Here is a 20,958-nt window from a genome sequence, read left to right as displayed (position 1 = left end):
TAATGAATATAGCTAGAGTTTCAGAGCAGGCAAAAGTCCAAGGGAGGAGCTCTTTCTTCTCGACAGTTCTACTGCTCCTCCTCCTGCGGTCTGAATTGTGCTGCCTCCTCTTACATGGTGCTTCACAGTGCCTGTGAGAAGCCTTTCAGTCGGTCATCTCTCTGTGTTGAAAAGTCAACCCTCAAGTTCCCACTAGGGCTCAGATCTTCCTCCCGCTCGGATGAGGTCACATCACCTGACTTGTCTATCCAGTCTAACTGTGATTCTGCAACACAGAAACAGGGAGTGAATCTACACACACACCCATGGCCAGCCCTGTGGAGAACGGCATGGGGATGTACACGCTTGATCTCTGTTTGTGCAACCAACATGAGTCTGAAGAACCATAGGGCCTGCTAAGCAAAGTCAATGGACTCTGAACTTCTCTACTCAGACCCTTGGTGAAGTCTCAAACAGTTGTGCACAGCCACCAAGAGATAGGGCATGCATCCAGGGAGACTGAATTCCCTTTCATTGACAGACAAATGTCTGGTGCTTATAGGATGCACCCCAGTATTATATTACATGAGCGTCCACCCACTTAATTCAACTTGTTTTCGCAGAATTCCTGACCATCAACTAGACAAAGGTGCACACAGAGGAATAAAGTTCAATATGTATTTCTTCACTCTATAAACGGATTTCTTTACGAGCTTTTGATAAGTGTTGTACCTAGACTCCATCATTAAATGAAAAGCCATAGCGGTCTGCCTGGCAAGCAATAAACTATGGGGAAAGTTTTTAAATTCATAGCTCATGTTACAGGATCATGTGCTATCTTCATACCTTCTCGGGCTGAGTATAAGCCATCACTCCTGACCCATTGACTCACAATATATTCTGATTTCCATCTCAGATTCTAGAATAAGGCACATATGAAATATGCTATCCTCAGACAGCTAATGCCTAAAAGCATGAGTTTCTTTCCTGCCTTTCCTTTCCCAAATGACGGCCATTTTGTATCTGTTAAAGTGAATTCTGTGACTGTTAAAGATTATAGAGAAAACATCTGTCTTACAGTAAAAATAATTCCCATTAAGTTCCAAAAAAAAAAAAAAGCCACTGTCCTGCTATAGTAGTCCGCTGGGTGAGGTAGCACATAGGAAATATGACAGTATTTGATGGTGATGAAATAAGACCATGGAGTTCAAAGAGAAGCTTGGCACATGCCTTTTTCTTTGTCCTCTCAGCAGAGCCCTGGGAAAACTGTGAGCTTTTACAGGTATTCTTCTAGAGTCCCAGCGAGAAGAGAGGGAAACACTGCACTTCACAGAACTGTGGCCGGCAACAATTAATTAACAACATTTCAATACCAATATTTCAAAATATTTTTGAATGCTCCCCACACAAAAGAAACTATAAGTATTTGAGGTTACAAACTATACCAGGAAATGTCACTCTGCACACCTGTAAATGTGCACAATTATGTGAGAACTTAAAGGTGTCACAGTAATAGAACAATCAGTAAAGACGTGTGACCGCAAAGGAGTCATTTTCTAATAGGAAACGAACTTATTTTAAAATAATAGCAAACTACTATTTACATACAGAGGGGGGGGGCAGGGGAGAGGGGGAGAATGAGGGAGGGAGGGATGGAGGGAAAAGTGTTCTGGATACCTCCAGGCAAATTCCTAACCCCAGTAAACAATTTCTCATGTTCCACCTGAGTCCCCAAGTTCTGCCCTTTGCTTGGCAGAACAGTTTCCTGGGTCCCCCCAGAAAGGTATGCTGCTTGCCCTGTATGCAGACCCCGCCCTCCACAGCCAAACAGGACAGGGCCTAGCAAGCACACTCTCAAAGGCAAACGCATTCTTTGGGGATTTGTGTAAAGGAATTTGGCAGCAGTGCCTTCCCTGTGAGGCGTGAGGCATCACACGGAGAACAAGTGCCTCAGCCAGAGGCACAGGATTATCTAGAGTTTCTGGAAAGGAAATTACTATTAAATTGTACTTACCCAGAAATCCACAATTATATTGAAATGTTTACAGGCATCCTCTCCTACTGATACTTTTAAGATTAAAAAAAAAAAAAAAAAAACAGAAGGAATCATACTGGCAAGTGATTTTAGACTAGCCCAGTAAAGGATGGATGTAACACTGGGCCCTTTTTTGGATACCCCTTGCTTTCCTCTTTTCTCTCTGAAGGACAGAGGAATGTCAGAGCCCTTCTGCAGGGCACATCAGTCATCAGAAAAAGGGGGGGGGGGCTCGTGAGCTACTTGATTCCAATCTCACGTTTTTTGCCTCTATTCCTACTGGATTCAAGCTGAAGTCACTACCTGTCTGTCTTGACCTGTGGTCAGCTTGTTTGTCTAAGCTACTGCTCTACCGATCTCCCCATCGGCACTGAGGAATCTCATGCTGAGTGAGCAACTCACTGGATCTGCAGCAACAGTGAACTGTGCTACCACACAGCCTTGTTCACTCTCCACAGGAGTCAGCTCTCATGCTCCGTGACTCATTTGTCAACCACGCATGACCCTCCTGGAAGCCAGAATGGAATGGGTGGAACATCGAAAGGGTTTTGTTTTTGTTTTGGTTCGGTTTGGTTGTTATTTTGAGTTTGTAACAAGGAAGACTGAGTCAGGCATCCATGGGGAGAGGCAAATGATATAAATATAAGCAGCTGAAAAGCAAGAAAGGTACGGGAAGACGCAGTTACATAAAATCTTTGGGACATTAGCACAGAGGCTGTACCACGGTTAGCTGTAGACACTGTCCGTGATCGTCTCGGATTGTGTGCTGGAGCAAAGGGTACTAGTGAATAATGGTCTCCAGCCTTCCTTTCTCTCCAGCCCACTGCAATGCAAAGCCTTTGGGGACTGGCCTTTCAGCTTCACCCTCTAATCAATACAGGCTAATGTTTCTGTTCCCCACAAGGATACGCAGAAGACAAGGACTTAGACAAAGATCAGCCACACACCGTGGTCCCTGCATAAGATAGAAGAGAAAAGGGTTGTCTCTGAAAAGTCGGTCCATCAGATGGTGAGAGAGAGGAACAGACAAGATGGCAGAGAGGATAACACCTCAGACATCACAACTGTGAGACAAATAGAAAGGAACAACTCTCTAAAACAAACTTGGCTGCACATTCCCACCAGCATCAAAATACTCTTCTGACCACAGACCGTTTGTAGATACATTTGTGCTTACTTCTGAGAACTAGCATTTGTGTTAGGCAGATTCCGTGAGCACTGTCCACAAATATACCAAGCAATGGTACCAGTTTTTTTTTTAAGTACATAAAAGAAACACTCTAAAATAATTTACATTATCCTCTATAAGCCACACAGACAATTAAATAAAGATAGTGCTTAGTGTTGTGTTTATAAAAACATAGAGGAAGGCATATGTTCTATGGGGGTGTGATGAGGCATGGGGGAAGGGGTGCCTCAGCAGGCCCATGTCACGGCATCCCTTCCTCCTGAGGGACCAGCTGTATAGTATTGAATAGAGTTTGTTCAGGGCACGGGGAGGGGAGTTAAGGGGGTAGAAGAGGCAGGGAAAGGCAGAGAGAGAGAGAGAGAGAGAGAGAGAAAGAGAGTAGAATGGTAGAGACCAGCCATGAGCATGTGGAGAGAGATGGGGGAAGGGAATGGGGAAAGAGAGAGGAAGGGAAGTAGAGAAAGAACAAGAGAGGAGCAAGAGAGCAAGGAGGGGGCAAGCAGCCCCTTTTATAGTGAGTCAGGCACACCTGGCTGTTGCTAGGTAACTGTGGGACAGAGTCTAGCAAATGCTAACACTTAGAATATGAATCTCCAAGTGAAAAAAAAAATACATCTAAGAAAAATCATGTATGACTCCATGGAGGGAAATTAAATTTATTGAAAACTGCAAAGAAGTGCTAAAAATAAAGTGAGCTATGAAATATTTTATGAGTTAGAAAACTATGATGATAATATTGTGGCAGGGCTTCCATCACAGTTTATTTCCCCTCTCTTCTATGATAACAGAACTGTGAGTGAGCCCATGGCTGTCTGGCTATGATGGCCTTTCTCAGGCCTTTTTAGCATGATATGCTAATGTAATTGGCTTCCCTCCCTCAGAAGGTAAAGTGAGCCACTGCTCGGTCCCTGCATTTCGCAGGCACTTTCCCTTCCCATTGGCCAAGACCAGGGTGTTGCAACAGGACCACACAGGAGGTTTCTGGGCTTTTGGAGGCCTTCGCTACATCGCTGTGATGTGATTTAAATAGCGCTTATAGTGTATATGAGTGTAAATTGGAATTGAGCTATACAATTAAAGTCTGACTACTTTACTGGCTTTTTGTTTTGTTTTGTTTTTGTTTATTCTTTTTGTTGTTTGTTTGTTGTTGTTGTTGTTGTTTTGCTTCACCTAAAGTTCTCCCCACCCCTTTTTTTCTTTTCATGGAAATCCCACTTTAGTGAGAACATTTAAGGGGGTGGTGCCACATGTTTAGGAGAGTGACGGTCGAAGAGATAAAAACTGGAAAATGCATTGAGAATGTCAAGTAGTGAGCCTCACAGGCTGTGGCGGGTGATGCAGTGGTTGTGAGCTCTGAGACAGAAGGATTAGGAAAGAGTTCTAGTCTATTCTAACAAGTTGACCCGGGGGCAGGCGGGCGCTGGGTGGGCGCTGGGCCTGAACCCTCTGGTCTCAGCTGGGAAGAGGTTCTCCCACAGCTCTCCATTGTTTGTTTGGAAAACAAGCCCTCATGAGAGTCCCCATCCAGGATTGCTAAGCACCACGCCTTTATCTGTGTTTCCAGGTCCCACAAGGCCTGGCACACACCAAACTCCGCAGAGAATTGCTACGTAGCTTCTTGGCATCGTTGCAGAAAACATTAAATGGACAAACGTTGGTTTCTCATTTCTTTCCCCCAAATAGTCGCTTCGTTTTATAACTGCCGATGATGTGTGATTTAGTCCTGAGTTTTACTCTTTTGTGGTGGTTATTACATATGTGGGTTGGTTTTTTTTTTTAATGCACTTCGGGTACGCAGTGACACGAAGAATACTTTCACTGCCCCCCAAATCCAGCTCCGCATATTCATTCCCACGGCCCCCATTGCCTGAGCCCTAGAATCTACAGATTTAACTTCCCGTTCCTATAGTTACTGTTCCTATATCTCTGCCTCCTCTCAAACACTGGAATCATCCAATGTGTACTCTTTTCAGACTGCTTTGTTTTTTTTACACTTACAACTGGCTGGTTTTGCTGAGTGTTAAAAGCAAAAAAAAGTGTGATAATAGTAAGTCAAATTTAAATAAATACTTTTTCTTATCAATAACTATCACATATATGTATGCATGTAGACATACACACTCTCATGGTCACACATACACACATGTATCAGTCACTTACAATTTACACTCAGCAATATCAATATGCTGACATATTAAGAAACACTGAATTTGGGGGTAAAAGCCATTTTTAGTAATTACCAAACTACGTTTATAATCTTAGGTTAACAGAATAGACAGAAGTAAACACTAGTAACTTTGAAACATTGTTCTTAAAATATTTAAGATTGGATTGAAAATAAGGTGGATGTACAACTAAAAACAAGTGATTTATTTTTATTGTGTTTTTAAGGTTTATTTTATTACATGTTTATACACACACACACACACACACACACACACACACACACACACACGTGTAGGCAGGTGCCCATGAAGCCCAAAAGACAGTATTGGATCACTTGGAGCTGAAATTAGACACATTTACCAATGGTCTGTCACAAATGCCTGGATCTAAACTCTGATATAATAAGAGCAATAAATGTCATCTCTCCAGCCTCTAAAATTCTTTTTAAAATAGCTTTACTTATTGTGGAGATAAGAGTGAAGAGATTCTGAAACAATTCAGGTATGGTATAGAATCGAGCAGTGAATTAGTGGGCTTATATTGTTGGAGCCAGAGCCTTGCTGTGGAAGAAGGGTCACATAAGTATGATTTTTAAAAATAGGAATGCAATGTAACTAGAGGGAAGGGGAGGAAAAAGGTGGAGAAGAGAGGGGAGAGAAGGAGAGGAAAGTCAAGGAGAAGAGGGGAGGAAATGGAAGGGGAGGGAATGGGAGAGAAAAGGAGAGGAGAGGAGAGGAGAGGAGAGGAGAGGAGAGGAGAGGAGAGGAGAGGAGAGGAGAGGAGAGGAGAGGAGAGGAGAGGAGAGGAGAGGAGAGGAGAGGAGAGGAGAGGAGAGGAGAGGAGAGGAGAGGAGAGGAGAGGAGAGGAGTAAATACCAGGGGTGAGGAGAGATAGAAAAATGATTTTACACTATCATAGCATCATAAGGAAGACTGGAGCAGACAAGAAACATTGACAGATGCTAAGTCTAAAAAGAGATTTTTATGAAGACCAGAAACTTGGCATGGACTTAAAGGGTCTTACCACATGTGTTGCTAATTAATTTCAAGTTAAAAACAAAGCAATTATGCAGGGTGAAAACTGAGCAACACTTTTGCCCTCTTATTAACATCGGCAGTAAGGAACAGATGACCTTTGTCCCACTCCACACACTATACCTTGAGAAAGGCACGATGAATGTCACTGGGAAGGGTCTGGGTCAGAATGTATGCTTGACCTTAGCCAAGAGAAAACAGAAGACCCATGAAGGCTGTGTGAGTAAAAAGGAGGACAGGCTCATCTTCACAATGTTGCTGAAACAGAAGATAAACACAGGTTTAGGCTACAGGTGGCACAGGGGTGAAGGACCGTGATGTATTCAGCTTAATATTCACATAATGGTAATGCAAGGTCAAGAAAACAAACCTTCAAAGAAATAGAATAAAATAGTGGCAATCATTGAATTCTGTCTAAGGCTAGTGATGTGTTCTTAATACTATTTGTGTTCATTTTAAGTACAAAATTATTGTCAAGTAAAAAAAACACAATAAAAATAATATCCAATAAAACAATACACATCTTTCCATAGATTTTTTTTATCTCCTAAAGCTACGACAATTTCTCCCAGAAAATTCTTCAATGTGTGGGTCCTGACCCCTTCAGCAAACCTCTATTCCCAAAATATTTATATTACAACTCGTAACAGTAGCAGAATTACAGTTATGAAGTATCAAGATATAATTTTATGGTTGGGGTCACCACACATGAGGAGCTGTATTGAAGGGTTGCAACATTAGGTAGGTTGAGAACCACTGCTTTCCAATAATCTCCCCAGCATCTTTATTCCAAAAGTAGCCACACCCTGAGCATCTGAGATTTCATTAGAATAAAGTGACAGTGAAAAAAGTCAGGGACGTAAAGCAGAAACAGATTTCTACATCCCAGGTAAGGGCATGTCGATCACTGTATAACGTCTCTGTTCCTGTCAAGATTGTAGCTATAACACACACAGTTTTGGGATCTGAAATATCTTTACTTATTTTCGAAGTTCTAATGCCAACTCAGGGCCAGCATTACTCATGAAGGTAATTAATTACTCGTGAAGGTAGATAAAATTAGGTGACACTCATATCCATCGACAGGTAGCCACCTAACACGATCCGGATTAAGTTCCATGAGCATTCCACCCAGACACCTTCCAATAATGGAAAGCCCTTGAGAAATTATTTCTCAAAAGTTTAACTTGATTATGAAATAGAACTTTAATTTTGCAGCTGATGAAATTTATTGATGGTTGCAGGTCATAGACTACGAAAGATATTAATCAACTGAAGTTTTTGGCAACCACAAAGTCTAGTTCCAGAGAAATGGCTCAGCAGGTGAAGGCGTTTGCCACCCAAGTCTGATGATCTGGGTTCAACTGAGGTCTTCACTAAACCCCTCCCCTCAAGGCTCAGGGACCCATCTGGAAGAGAAGGCAAAAAGAGTGTAAGAACCAGAAGGGGTGGGTATATAAGTAAACTGTCTTCAAGACATAACTGGACCAAGGAGACCACAGAGACTGTGGTACCACACAAAGGACCTTGCACAAGTTCATGTCTGATGGGGTCCCAGCACTGAGAAGGGGAAGTGGACACAAAGTCCCAACCCTAACCAAGAAGTTATTTGCAATTCATTCCTGATGGCAAAGGGAAAATCACTTTTTCCCAATGGAGTGTGACTGTACATATCAACCATACCCCAGGTCAGGCCCCCATGTCTGCCTGAAATTATATCTGAAAGTATATGTAGAATAATAAATGAATACATGCAATGAATGAATTGAGCCTAGAGTCCAGGAAAAGAAAGAACTTGCTCCACAAAAGTGTCCTCTGGCCCCATGTGTAGCACATAAGCACCTCCCTCATCACCTTCTAATAGTATTAATAACAATAACAACAACAACAGAAGACTATAATGACTTTTTACCCCCTCTCAGCTCTGAATACTGAGAATTCTTTTATGGCAATACTAAATATTTAATATTAGATCTATTTCTGGTCTCATTTTCATCATTAAATAAGGAAATAGTTTCATAAATAATTTCACTGAAAACTATGAGCAAGGTCATGGGAGCAGGAAGCCAAGAGTGTCAGAGTTCTGAATAACGTTTCCTCGTTCATGCATGCGTTAGCCTGCAGAGCCCAACTGTCCCGTCTCAAAAGTCACTGTCTCTTTTTGCCTGAAAACACTAACTGGAAAAGAAAATTCATGCACAGAAAGAAAACAAACAAACAAACAAACAAACACTCTTATGGTTTCATTTTAATAATACCTCAGGCAATTTGAAGACATCGGTGTGAAGGCATAAATCAAAGATCCCTGCGCTTCTGATAAAGTCTTCAATCCCAGAGAATTCTCATGGAAATCTTTATAAAACCACACATCTGGCCACTGTATTTGGACATTAACACAGAAAAAATTCCATCTTAAAATGTAGGTCTACAGCCGGGCAGTCGTGGCGCATGCCTTTAATCCCAGCACTCGGGAGGCAGAGGCAGGTGGATTTCTGAGTTTGAGGCCAGCCTGGTCTACAGAGTGAGTTCCAGGACAGCCAGGGCTATACAGAGAAACCCTGTCTCGAAAAACCAAAAAAAAAAAAAAAAAAGAATTGCTTTTTAAATGGAGGACTTATGGGGTAGCATTGGAAATGTAAATGAAGAATGTAGGTCTACAAACAAAAACACAAGGCCTTGAAGCAATACCTTTAGTATTTATGGTTTCTATTAGAAAGTAAAGTTTACTATTAATGACTAATGAAAGTACAACACTTTCAATAAAGTAAAAATATTCATTGACAGTTTGTTTTTATTTTTTAATTATTTAAAATTTTTTCATACAATACATTTTCATCACATTTTTTTCTCTCCTCAACTTGCTCCCGGTTCTCCCCACCTTCCCTTCCCACACAATTTTATGTTCTTTCTCTTTCTCAAGAAAGAAAAAAATCAAAACAAACAAAAACAACCAATTAGACAAAATTGATGCTAAAATGAAATTTAAAACCCAGAAAAATATGGAATTTGTTTTGTGTTGGCTAACTATTCAGGACATGGTAGCTTGTCTTGGAGAATGGTTGATAGATGCCATCACGTTCCATTGGGGAAAAGTGATTTTCCCTTTGCCACCAGGAATGAATTGCAATTAACTTCTTGGTTAGGGTTGGGACTTTGTGTCCACTTCCCCTCCTCAGTGCTGGGACCCCATCAGACATGAACTTGTGCAAGGTCCTTTGTGTGGCACCACAGTCTCTGTGAGTTCATATGTGCATCATCGGTCCAGTTATGTCTTGAAGACAGTTTCCTTGTAATTATCCACCCCTCTGGTTCTTACAATCTTTTTGCCTTTTCTTCCAGATGGATCCCTGAGCCTTGAGGGGAGGGGTTCGATGAAGACATCTGAAGTGGGCTTTTCTGGTTTCTTTGAAGATTCAGTTGTAGCATGTAATGTTTTTCTGGAAACTGTCTTATGAGGGGATGTTTTTGCTGAGAACAGACACGTGGTGTTTTTTCTGGAAGCAGCCTGTAAAAATGACATGTGATGCTTTGCTACAACATATGCTTGGGTGAGCATGTGATGTTTGAAAAAGATATAAATATAACCTAACAGTGGAGGATGCCTATGGTATTGGTTCGCCTTACGATTCTTTGCTGTTCATCGTTTGTTGTAACTTCATAGAGGAAAACAAATCAAGAAGCTTCTGGTGGTGTTCCAGCAGCTTCTCGCCACTTCCTCAGACTCAGGCCAATTGACAGAACATCAAGGTTTTTTTCTGGATTGACCTACCATGGCTGAATCCTGAACGGTGTTTTCAAGTGAATTGAGCTGCCACTGGTGATTCCTATGAACTAAACTGCTGATATCCTGACAACACAAATCAAATTTGCTCCAAAAACAAAAACAAAACAAAACAAAACAAAACAAAACAAAACAAAAAAAAGATTTCTAAACAGGTCCACATTTTCTTTTGCTCTATTAACCTTTCCTTTCTACTATCTATGGTGGGTGATAGGCTAAAAGGGAGATTAAAGCATTTAAAAACCCTTATTAAAAGTGGAGTTTTAAAAGAATCTAAACCTACAGATACCCTACTTAGGACTGTGTAAATATGTTTTTTAAAGTGGCAGTTTTTCTTTATCCCTGGCTAGCTCCCAAATCAATGAAACAGAGACTGTAAGATTTGTTTGATAAACTTTATGGCTCAATCACTGGGCAGTTAATCTAATCTAATCCTCTAATCTGACTACCTCAGCCAAAATCCCTGAAATACTTACATTTTAGTTCTGGTCTGGCTTTCTGGACTTCAGATGTTTTTACATGATGTTTCTCTGGACCCCTTCCTCGTGGGAAATACCCTTTTCTTCTCTCTCTCTCTCTCTCTCTCTCTCTCTCTCTCTCTCTCTCTCTCTCTCTCTCTTTCTCTCTCTCTCTCTCTCTCCCTCTCTCTCTCTCTTTCTCTCTCCCCTCCCTCAGGCTGATCAGCTTTTGTTGACAAGTCAGAGAATAAAAGTGAGCAATTTTATACAAACTTGAAATAGGAGGTACTTAGAATAAGCATTACAATGCCATGTCTGGATTGCAACAAGATAGGGGAGCAGAGAAATGAGCATTTGAAATAATACAAGGATAATCATTATACAGTGCACAAAAACGTTATGCCCACAGTGCTGAGTACCCCAATGTCTCTTAACTTTCTGCACCCTGCCCAGTTGTGGATCTTTGTGTTAGTTTCTATCTCTTGCAAAAAGAAGCTTATCTGCTGCGTTGTGAATGACGCACTGTTCTATGGATAAAGCAGTCTGTCATTAGGAGTCAGTATATTGTTGTTTCTTTAGCAGAATAATAGTAATAGTTTTTCCTCTCGGCCCATGACCTATCTAGTATCAAATTCTTGGCCACTTTAGCCATACTAGGTATGAGTCACATCTCATGGAGTAGTCGCTAAATTCCATCAGAAAGTGGTTGGTTGCGTCTATGTTTGTGCCACTAGTACACCAGTCTAGCCTGCAGCCAGTCACTAGTGTAGGTCACAGGATTTGCAGAGGGGTGACATTGATGATGACCTTCTCCGGTACTGTGCAGAGTACCCTCTAAGTACTGCGGATGCTAAGTAGTACGAATGAAGCTTCTAGCTGGACACCAGCTAGAACTTACCATCTTTGATGGCAATTAGGTGTGTTGTCCCCAGGAAAATGGCGTTATCATCAAGTTATGAAGAGAAACAAATAGCCCTGGGGCTTATAGTTTTGTAATAAATTATTACAACTTTGAAGCATTCCAATTGCTAATGCTTGCCTCAGCATATCAACCTCCACTGTGTTGCAAGGCAATCCTTTGGATGTTATTTTTCTACTTGATGGAACAAACAGCCGAACTTAACTTGTCTCTAACTTGGCCAGGGGGTTTGGTGCTGTGGGAAGCTTCAGCACAGTTGCCTAGCGTGTTGAAGAAAATGCCACCCCAAGTCAAAGGTGGGGTTCCAAGACAAGTAAACAAGAGCCACGCCAAGAAAGATAAACACGTCTCCTTTGAAGATTACTGCCAAGTATCTCTAAAACAACGCCAAAAAAAGCATCTCACCCAGACTTGCTTCATCTCTGCCTTAGCTCTTCCCTTCTTAGTACCAAGGACGTCAATTGCAGCCTAACATTTCTCCGGTAAACTCCAAAAAGATGTAGGGTTCTACAGGTCGGTAGGGAAGGTGAATATGGTCAAAGTATATTGCATGCAATATGAAATTCTCAAAGAATTAATAAAATAACATGTATTATTTCTTTTTTAAAAAATAATCTTTAATTCCTAAAAATAAAAATAGAGAACTGGCTAACTCAAATCAGAGGGTTTTTGTTTTAGTTTGTTTGTTTGTTTGTTTGTTTGTTTGGTTGGTTGGTTGGTTTTTTGGCTGTCACCTAGGTTACTCTCTGATGGGCAGCAGGTAAAGAGATGGCATATATGGTGTGGTGCTGCTGGGAACACAGTGATTCAAGTCACCATACATCCATCTTCTTGTATGAGAAAAGGCAGAGGCGTAGCTTACCGACAGTCACACCTAGATTCTTTGATTAATACATCTGTCGCTGGGGAGAGCCATCCAACTTGAAAGGTGAGATATCAACCCTTGGGAATGTGTTTGGTGATGTATTCCCTCCCTTCCAACAAAGGGGACTTTAGGTGGCTCTGAGTCACAGTGCCAATATACCAGGCTAGAGTGACCACAGAGCACAGTGAAGCTCATTTAGAGCATTAACCAAGGAGCAATACTGGCTCAGTAACAGATCCTGCTGTGAAACAGGCTTTCAACATCATTTCCTTTTTCAAGACTAAGGACAAAAACAAACAAGCAAACAAAAACCAACCAACAAATAAACAAAAAACAACCAACCAACTAACAAACAAATAAACAAAGATGACAAGTATTACCAGAAATGGGGCAAGGATGCTGTTTGAAACAAAAATGGATTACAAAACTCAGGAGATCTAGATATTAATAGATTTTCCCCTCCCTTTAAAACTGCTGTGTGATAAAGTCAATACTTCATTATAGTGAATTATTCACCTACAAAGTACAAGTTTGATATCTAAATACTGTTATGATCTCTAGTATTATTAGGTTCAAACAAGGGTGTGTGTGTGTGTGTGTGTGTGTGTGTGTGTGTGTGTGTGTGTGTGTGGCAAGAACCAGGCATTCTTTAAGGAAAAACTGGTTGATCACACTCTTGGTCCTTAGAAATCCATGAACTTCTAGAAAGAGCTATTTTGTGGTATTGGTAAGTTAGTGAGGCAGGGGGACTTCAAATTCTAAAAAGTACAAAAGGAATCGCTACAACTTTTTTTCTGCCTTCCTTCCTTCCTTCCTTTCCTCCCTCCCTCCCTCCTTCTTTCTTCCTCTCTCTCTCTCTCTCTCTCCCTCCCTCCCTCCCCCCTCTCTCTCTTTCTTCTTTTTTCCACTCAGTTTATTTACTTATTCACTTTACATCCCAACCACAGTCCTGCTCCCTCCTCTCCTCCCAGTTCCTCCCTCTCTCCTTCCTCACCCCCCTTTCCTCTAAGAATGGAATCCCACCCCACCCCCCACACACACACAGGTACCAACCCACTCTGGCACATCTGAAATCGGTGAATCCTTTCCCACTGAGGCCAGACAAGGCATCCCAGTTAGGGGAAAGGAATCCAAAGGCGGGCAACAGAGTCAGAGACAGCCCCACTGTAGTAGTTAGGGGACTCACATCAGTTACAGAGCTAGATTGAGAATTCTCAACAGAGGACTCTCTCATGGCTGAGAAGCACTTAAAGAAATGTTCAACATTCTTAGTCATCAGGGAAACACAAATCAAAATGACTCTGAGATTCCATTTTATACTTGTCAGAAGGGCTAAGATCAAGTGACAGTTTCTGCCGGGGAGGATGTGAAGCAAGGGGAACACTCCTCCATTGCTGTTGGGAGTGCAAACTTGTCCAACCACTGTGGAAATCAATTTGGCCATTTCTTAGAAAATTGAGAATAGTTGTGTCTCAACCATACCATATTCCCCAAAAATGCTCCACCATGCCACAGGGACACTTGTTCAACTATGGTCATAGCAGCTTTATTTGTAATAGGTAGAACCTGGATAAAGCTTCTTTCTGATGAACAAATTCATTGAGCAGGACCGGCCTCTGTGTGAAATGTTCATGCATTTCACTTTGAGACACTAGAGGGAAGCAAAGGAAGAAAAAACAATGTGGCACTGTTAAAAGACAGCCATTGTTTCCCTTCTAGTGTATTCTGCTACTTTGTTGCGTGGAAAGAGTTTACATGGTTTCAAAACATGTAAGCTTTGATTTGATTCCCCAAAACCCTAAATTCATTTTTCAAAAGCCAATTTACAGATGGAGGCTTGACGAGGCACTGTGACTGTTGGACTTGAGAAAAGCAGTAAAACCACGCACAAGTCTGCTTTGAGAAGGGAGGGCTTTGATTACACATGCCTGTTACTCGAGGCTTATTCTAATTCTCTTTAGGAAATCGCTTTCCCTGCTGCACGTGAGGATACATTATGAACAGGAGAATGACCGTTTCTGACATTTTCCTTTTTAGTGAGCCAGTGCTTTCAGAAATGGTGGAAAAAGTCATAGATGACTTAGTGGCCACACTTCATTGCCAGCTCCCCATCAAGGAATGTGATCTCAGAGTTCTGTTATAGATGATAATAAGCTCCCTGGGAGTTCCTAGTGGTTACAACTTCGTCTTATGTCTACTTCTTCTCTTCACCGGAGCTGAGAAAAATAAAAAAGCCTAAACTTGGGGTGAGAGAATGGCCTCCCTTTTGCTATGCTAGTGAGTATTGTGAAACATGTTTTACATGTGGAAAAGTTTTAGAATTCATTTGGTACCCAGGCAATAATGGTGAACCTGAACTTGAACCTGTGATAGGCTTTATCAACTAATCTCCAAACTGGGGGATTATTCTTACTGGACAGAAAAACAAACAAACAAACCCACCTAGCCTCAGAAAAGTTATCAAACATATTTGAGTTTAAGACATATCTGTAAAACATATATACCATCATGGGGCTTTTGATTTATTTTGTTTGTTTTGTTTTATTGAGACAGGATCTCCCCGTGTAGCCCTAGGTGTCCAGAAACTCAGTTTGTAGACCAGGCTGACCTTGAACTCACAGACGTCAACTTACCTCTGCGTCTCGAATGATGAGATTAAAGTGGTGTGCCGCCATTCGTGGCTATGTGTTTAAAGAACCATTGTTAGGAACAAGAAAAGCAAATTGACTACCACTCTCCGCTGGTGGTGCCTCTGTAAAGTCAGAACTTTTGCACGTCAAATGACCCTAAAAATCCTTTGTATGCTTAACTGAGTAACTGAATAGAATGACTACATGAGAACAAGGAATGCATGAGTGTAACTTAGCTCTTGGTCTTTCTGAAAATTTAAAATTTGAGATTTTACAAATTCAGGCTCAAATTCAATGGTGTTTAATGTCCTAAATGTTTGCAATCAGAAATAGACTCTGGAAAAAAATAATTTTGAGTGATAAAATGACTGAAAAATATCACACCTGAGTTTTATTTATCAATGAGTTTCAAAATGGAACAGTTTCTGTAGGACCTAAGGTCTATAAGAATTAAAACATTAATAATAATAACAATGATTACAGCTCTTTTCTTTCCACCTTTGGCTTTTGCAGTTGGCATACTCAGCTAAGAATTATAGAATACAGCAATCCCACACCCTATAGATATTTTACCTAAACAAAACGCAAAGTCTACTTTATACTACAGCATGGGTGCAATGGTTTCTACAATGACAGTTCCATGGGAGAAACATCTTTTCTTTACAAGTACCTTGTCTCTTGAACTAGAACACAGCCAAGCGCAGCCAGTTTGAGGAACAGAAACTGAGAAACACTTCCTCATTCTGAAAATAAATCTCAAAAAAAAAAAAAAAAGCTGCATAAAATTGAGTTGCATGAATTCTGAGTATTATGGTTCCCTGAAAGGCTGCGTGGAGACAGCCACCCAGAGAACTTGGGAAAATGAGCTGACCACACAGAGAATCACATGTGTTGTACATAAGAGCCCCGGGAAGGTTAAACGTGAAAATACTATTAATATTATCTCTGTTTTACAAACGATCGAAACTAGTTTATTCTAGTTTTCAGAGAAGCAACTGGGAAACTTGGAATTTAGCTTCGAAGCTTGTCACTAACTCTTCTAGCCTAGGAGTACTTGGCATCAGGTGAAGAGTGGGATTTTGGGTTGGCTATGGAAAAAGAAACAGTCTTTGTTCTCACTAAAACATGGATAAAGATTACGATCAATAGCTAGAGACATCCAATGCCATGACCTGTGTGCCTTTGGGATTGATCTAGTGGGCCAATGGAAAATGAAGAAATTATAAACTCAACAGCAAAGCGGGGGTTGGGCAGCGTGGGGCGTCGGGTCAGGTGGTGTGGGGGCGAACAGCATGGGGGCCAGGCACCTTGGGGCGGGTGGAGTCCGGGCAGGCGACGTGGGGACGGGCATCCTCGGGGCGAACAGTGTCAGGGTGAGCAGTGTGCTCTGATGGTGGTGCACAGCAGCCCAGGAACTCAGTGCATTGGTTGTGTATAAGTGATAAAGGAGGCAGACTAGTTAATCTCGGTAGAAAGTCTGTGGAGGAGCAGTCTCATATTGAAGTGATCTGGGATGAGACAACTCTGGATGATACACATTGTTACCATCTGTAGAACAAGGGGAAGGCCTTGCCATGCCCCAGGGTCTGAGGCATTGTGTCCTTGACATGGCTGCACTAATGTCAACAATACAGGTTCGCTCAGCTTCGTCTGCTCCGCACCACACCATTTTTATTATTAATAGGTTGAAGCAATGAGCTCTATGACCCTACCTCACCTCAGGACATCTCTGAGGGTGTTGACATGAATCAGATTCTGATTCAGCTAGAATGGGGATGAGACCCGCGTTTCTGCGTCTCTAACAGGTTGACATCAGTCTGATAGTCTACACGCTGTAGGGTGAGCTGCAAAGTTGTCCTATCAGGTTAGATTTGGTCAAATGAAAGGTTAACACTCAAGTTTTCAGGTTTCACCAGGTTGGAATTGGTGTGGGGCAGCCAGCTGCACCAGGAGGGAAAATATATCACAGCAGGCTCAAAGTGAGGTTTTGGGGATTAGAACAGCATTTAGGCGGAGTACCGTTGTGCAATCTCCCTGCACGCCTCCCTCTGACTCCCACATTGAAGCTGGCCTCTGTCCTCAATTGCTCGTCACACGGAATGAAAATAAAAACACCACGGTAACCAGGCTTGCTATACTAAATGGGACATGAGATTTGTTACCTTTTTTATTATTATTTCAAATTGGATAGTAATAAAGGCCACGTTGTATTTTTAATATGATGTGTGGGTACGCGCCTTCTCAGCTTTGAACAGAGCAATGAAGTTGTAGCTACAGTCAAACTTTCCTTCTGTGTTTAAGATGGCATATTGGTGCACGCTATATATTGGAATATACTCCAAGTATTGATATGCATTGTGCCTCTTGTATCTATGTGAGCACCACAATTGACCCTAGTTTAAAAGTGATAAAAATCTCAGAATTTAGGATTTAGGTAACAGCTGACGCAGCTGGGTCAGACTGAATGAGCCTGAGCTACCAGCCACTTGTTTCCAGTGGTCCTCCTGAAAAGAAAAACTTTCCTAAGCTTTATTTTCTATTTTATTTTAGAAAGAAGAGTGTGAGGATATCCTCTATAACATAGTTTCAAGCCACCAAAATAGTTGTAATGTGGTATGTGAGGCAGACCTACCTTCTGTGGACTGTAGACCAGATCACCAAGAATTACAAAGTTTCTGATTTAATTTATATGACAATTTACTTTACCTGTGTGCATGTAAGGTCCTTTAGAGAATCAATTTTCTTTATGCATATGCCTTCCACAAATCAAATTTGCAGGCACAGCTTCTAGTAGCGGGCAGCTCTTTCTTCATGCAGCCTTTGGATGGTGGTTGCATAAATATTAACGCACTCTTATTTGGTTACTGTTTATATTATTGCAGCTAAAACATAGCATGTGTCACAGAGCCTCTCCTTTGTCCTCTGAATCACTTGGTGTTGTTAAAGTCAGAGCTATATAATTAGAGACTTCGGGAATGGGTGGAATCAGGAAATGGGCGTTCAGAGGAGAAAAGACCTCCCAATGGTTTAAGCAATCCAGAAGGAACCAGGCAGCTCCCAGAAGCCAATGGATGCACAGTGGCTGGAAAGGGGACCTCTTGGCCTTGCAGAGAGGGCACCAAGTCAGAAAGTGAGTGTGAAAAGCAGGGCGTGGATGCATTGGATTGAGAAGGGGTTCTGATGCTCGCCTCACAGGTGATGAAAATTTTGGTCCTGATAACCCTGCTCTGTGAACGTCAAAAGCTCTTGATTAAGAACAGTTTAAAGATCAAGTAAGCACTTACCTTGCAGATGTCCCCACATCGATCCATCAGGCCCACCCTACCTTGCATCCTATCCTTCAGGCAGACATGCAACGACCCTGTGTAAAATCTACTATGGGATTTTTAACAACGAGGTATTTGCTAAACCAAATACATCCCTGACAGTGTTCTTCGTTTGCGTTTCTAAATCATTGACTAAAATTCATGGGTTCCTTTTGTGAAGATTCAGCTAACTCGGAGACAGAATGCATCCAAAATTCTTAGGTGAATGTTTAGCCATGTGCTACATTGTATCTTTTAAAATATTTTTATTAATTATTTGAGAATCCCATACAATGTATTTTGATCATATTCACCTTTCACTCCTCCCTGTAACTCCTCCCAGATCCACCCCACCTTCTTACTGACCCAGTTTTGTGCCCTCCTCTTTTTGTTTAATTACCCACCCACTGCCCACATACTCCTTAGTACGGGGCCATCAACTGGAGAGTGTTACACCTACCAGGGACCACACCCGTAAAGAAACTCACTCTCTCTCTTTCCTAGACACCATCAGCTGTCCACAGCTTGTCATAAACTACAGAGGGTTGTGAACCTTTCCCCTCTTCGTTCTAGAATGTTGACCAGCTTGATCTTGTGCAGGTCCCGTGCACAGCTGCTGTAAGGTCATGAGTGCAGCTGCCCCATCACATCTAGAAGACACTGCCTACTCCAGTCCAACCCAGCCTCTGGCTCTCAGTCTTTCTGTCCCCTCTTCCTTAGTAGTCCCTGTGCCCTGAAGGGGGTGTGTAACAGACATCTCATTGTGGGTACACACTCCAACTGACACTCTCTAGGTGACATGACTAGGTCACCTTAGACCCAGGATGGCAAAGACAGCTTTGTCCCCAAATATCAGTTGTCCTTCCTGAGCAGATCAGTTCACAGAATAAAAGCACAAACTTCTGTTTTTGTTACAGAGGAATAAAGCTTTGTGATATTCTGGCCAATGGGATATAAGCAGAGTATTGGGTGAAGCAACACGGAAGACCCTCAAAGGGCAGGAACATACTCTTTGCCTTTCCTCACTGGAAGTGGCTGGCATGGGGATCTGATGGATTGCCCTGGTGAAGAAAGATCATAGATAATAAGGCATCCACACAGAAGGCTTGCAAACCTCCAGGAGAACCCTTTGCCATTAGAGGTATTGAATACCTACATCCAGGAGACAAAAATGAGCTTCAGTCTTGGTTAAACTCCTATCATTTGAATTTTACTGACAGTCACAACCAAATCCAACTCAGTTTTAACTATTTGTTTTAGGTTTGAGATTATTATATGGTTACATCATTTCCCTTTCCTGTGCTCCTTCCAAATCCTCCCATATGACCCTCCTCGCCCAATTTCAAGTGTATGTCCTCTTCTTTATTACTTGTTGTCATGCTTAGATGTATGTGCATATATAGTCCCAATATAACCCGATTGAATAAATCCAATCCATTTTTAAAGATGGTTTCACCGTGGAGCCTAGACTGGCCTCAAAAATCACCATGTCACCTATGCGGGCCCTGAACGCTTGATCCTAGTGTCCTAGCCGCCCTAATGTCAGCGTCACAGGCAAACATTAACAAAATCCAATTCCAAATTATTCACTGAACAAGTATATATTTTTAAAGATAAATATTTTTCAATATTTATTTATTTATTTCATGTATATGAGTACACTATCGCTGTCTTCAGACACAGCAGAAAGGATATAAGCAGAGTATTGAGTGAAGCGACGCTGAAGACCCTTAAGGGCAAGAATATACTCTTTGCCTTTCCTCACTTGAAGTGGGTCCCATTACAGATGGTTGTGAGCCACCATGTGGTTGCTAGGAATTGAACTCAGGACCCTCTGGAAGAGCAGTCAGTGCTCTTAACTGCTGAGCTATCTCTCCAGCCTCGGTAAATATTTTTTTTTCCATTTTTTATTAGGTATTTAGCTCATTTACATTTCCAATGCTATACCAAAAGTCCCCCATACCCACCCACCCCCACTCCCCTACCCACCCACTCCCCTTTTTTGGCCCTGGCGTTCCCCTGTACTGGGGCATATAAAATTTGCGTGTCCAATGGGCCTCTCTTTCCAGTGATGGCCGACTAGACCATCTTTTGATACATATGCAGCTAGAGTCAAGAGCTCCAGGGTACTGGTTAGTTCATAAAGTTGTCCCACCTATAGGGTTGCAGATCCCTTTAGCTCCTTGGGTATTTTCTCTAGCTCCTCCATTGGGAGCCCTGTGATCCATCCATTAGCTGACTGTGAGCATCCACTTCTGTGTTTGCTAGGCCCCGGCATAGTCTCACAAGAGACAGCTACATCTGGGTCTTTTCAATAAAATCTTGCTAGTGTATGCAATGGTGTCAGCGTTTGGATGCTGATTATGGGGTGGATCCCTGGATATGGCAGTCTCTACATGGTCCATCCTTTCATCTCAGCTCCAAACTTTGTCTCTGTAACTCCTTCCATGGGTGTTTTGTTCCCAATTCTAAGGAGGGGCATAGTGTCCACACTTCAGTCTATTTAAAAGAAAATATATTTTCAAAGATAAAATATATTTCAACTACTTCATTAATGCTAAGTGTTCACAGTGGGTCTTGATATACCAAGTGAATTA

General features: G+C 41.8%; 1 long non-coding RNA gene across 13 annotated transcripts in view; it reads right to left on the bottom strand.

The window, feature by feature from the left end:
- Gm34907 overlaps positions 1 to 20,958 on the bottom strand; it is a 48,696-nt gene that overhangs the window by 9,658 nt on the left and 18,080 nt on the right. For 11 of the 13 annotated variants that reach the window (XR_003951021.1, XR_003951022.1, XR_003951026.1 and 8 more), the window contains one exon: positions 6,527 to 6,661. The exons of the other annotated variants lie outside the window; for them this stretch is intronic. This is a non-coding gene — a long non-coding RNA (predicted gene, 34907). The remainder of the gene's footprint in view (positions 1 to 6,526; positions 6,662 to 20,958) is intronic. 13 annotated transcript variants of the gene reach the window in all.

This window comes from Mus musculus, chromosome 14, assembly GCF_000001635.26.
Source record: "Mus musculus strain C57BL/6J chromosome 14, GRCm38.p6 C57BL/6J".
Classification (NCBI taxonomy): Eukaryota; Metazoa; Chordata; class Mammalia; order Rodentia; family Muridae; genus Mus; species Mus musculus.
This window is presented reverse-complemented; position numbering and strand designations above follow the sequence as displayed.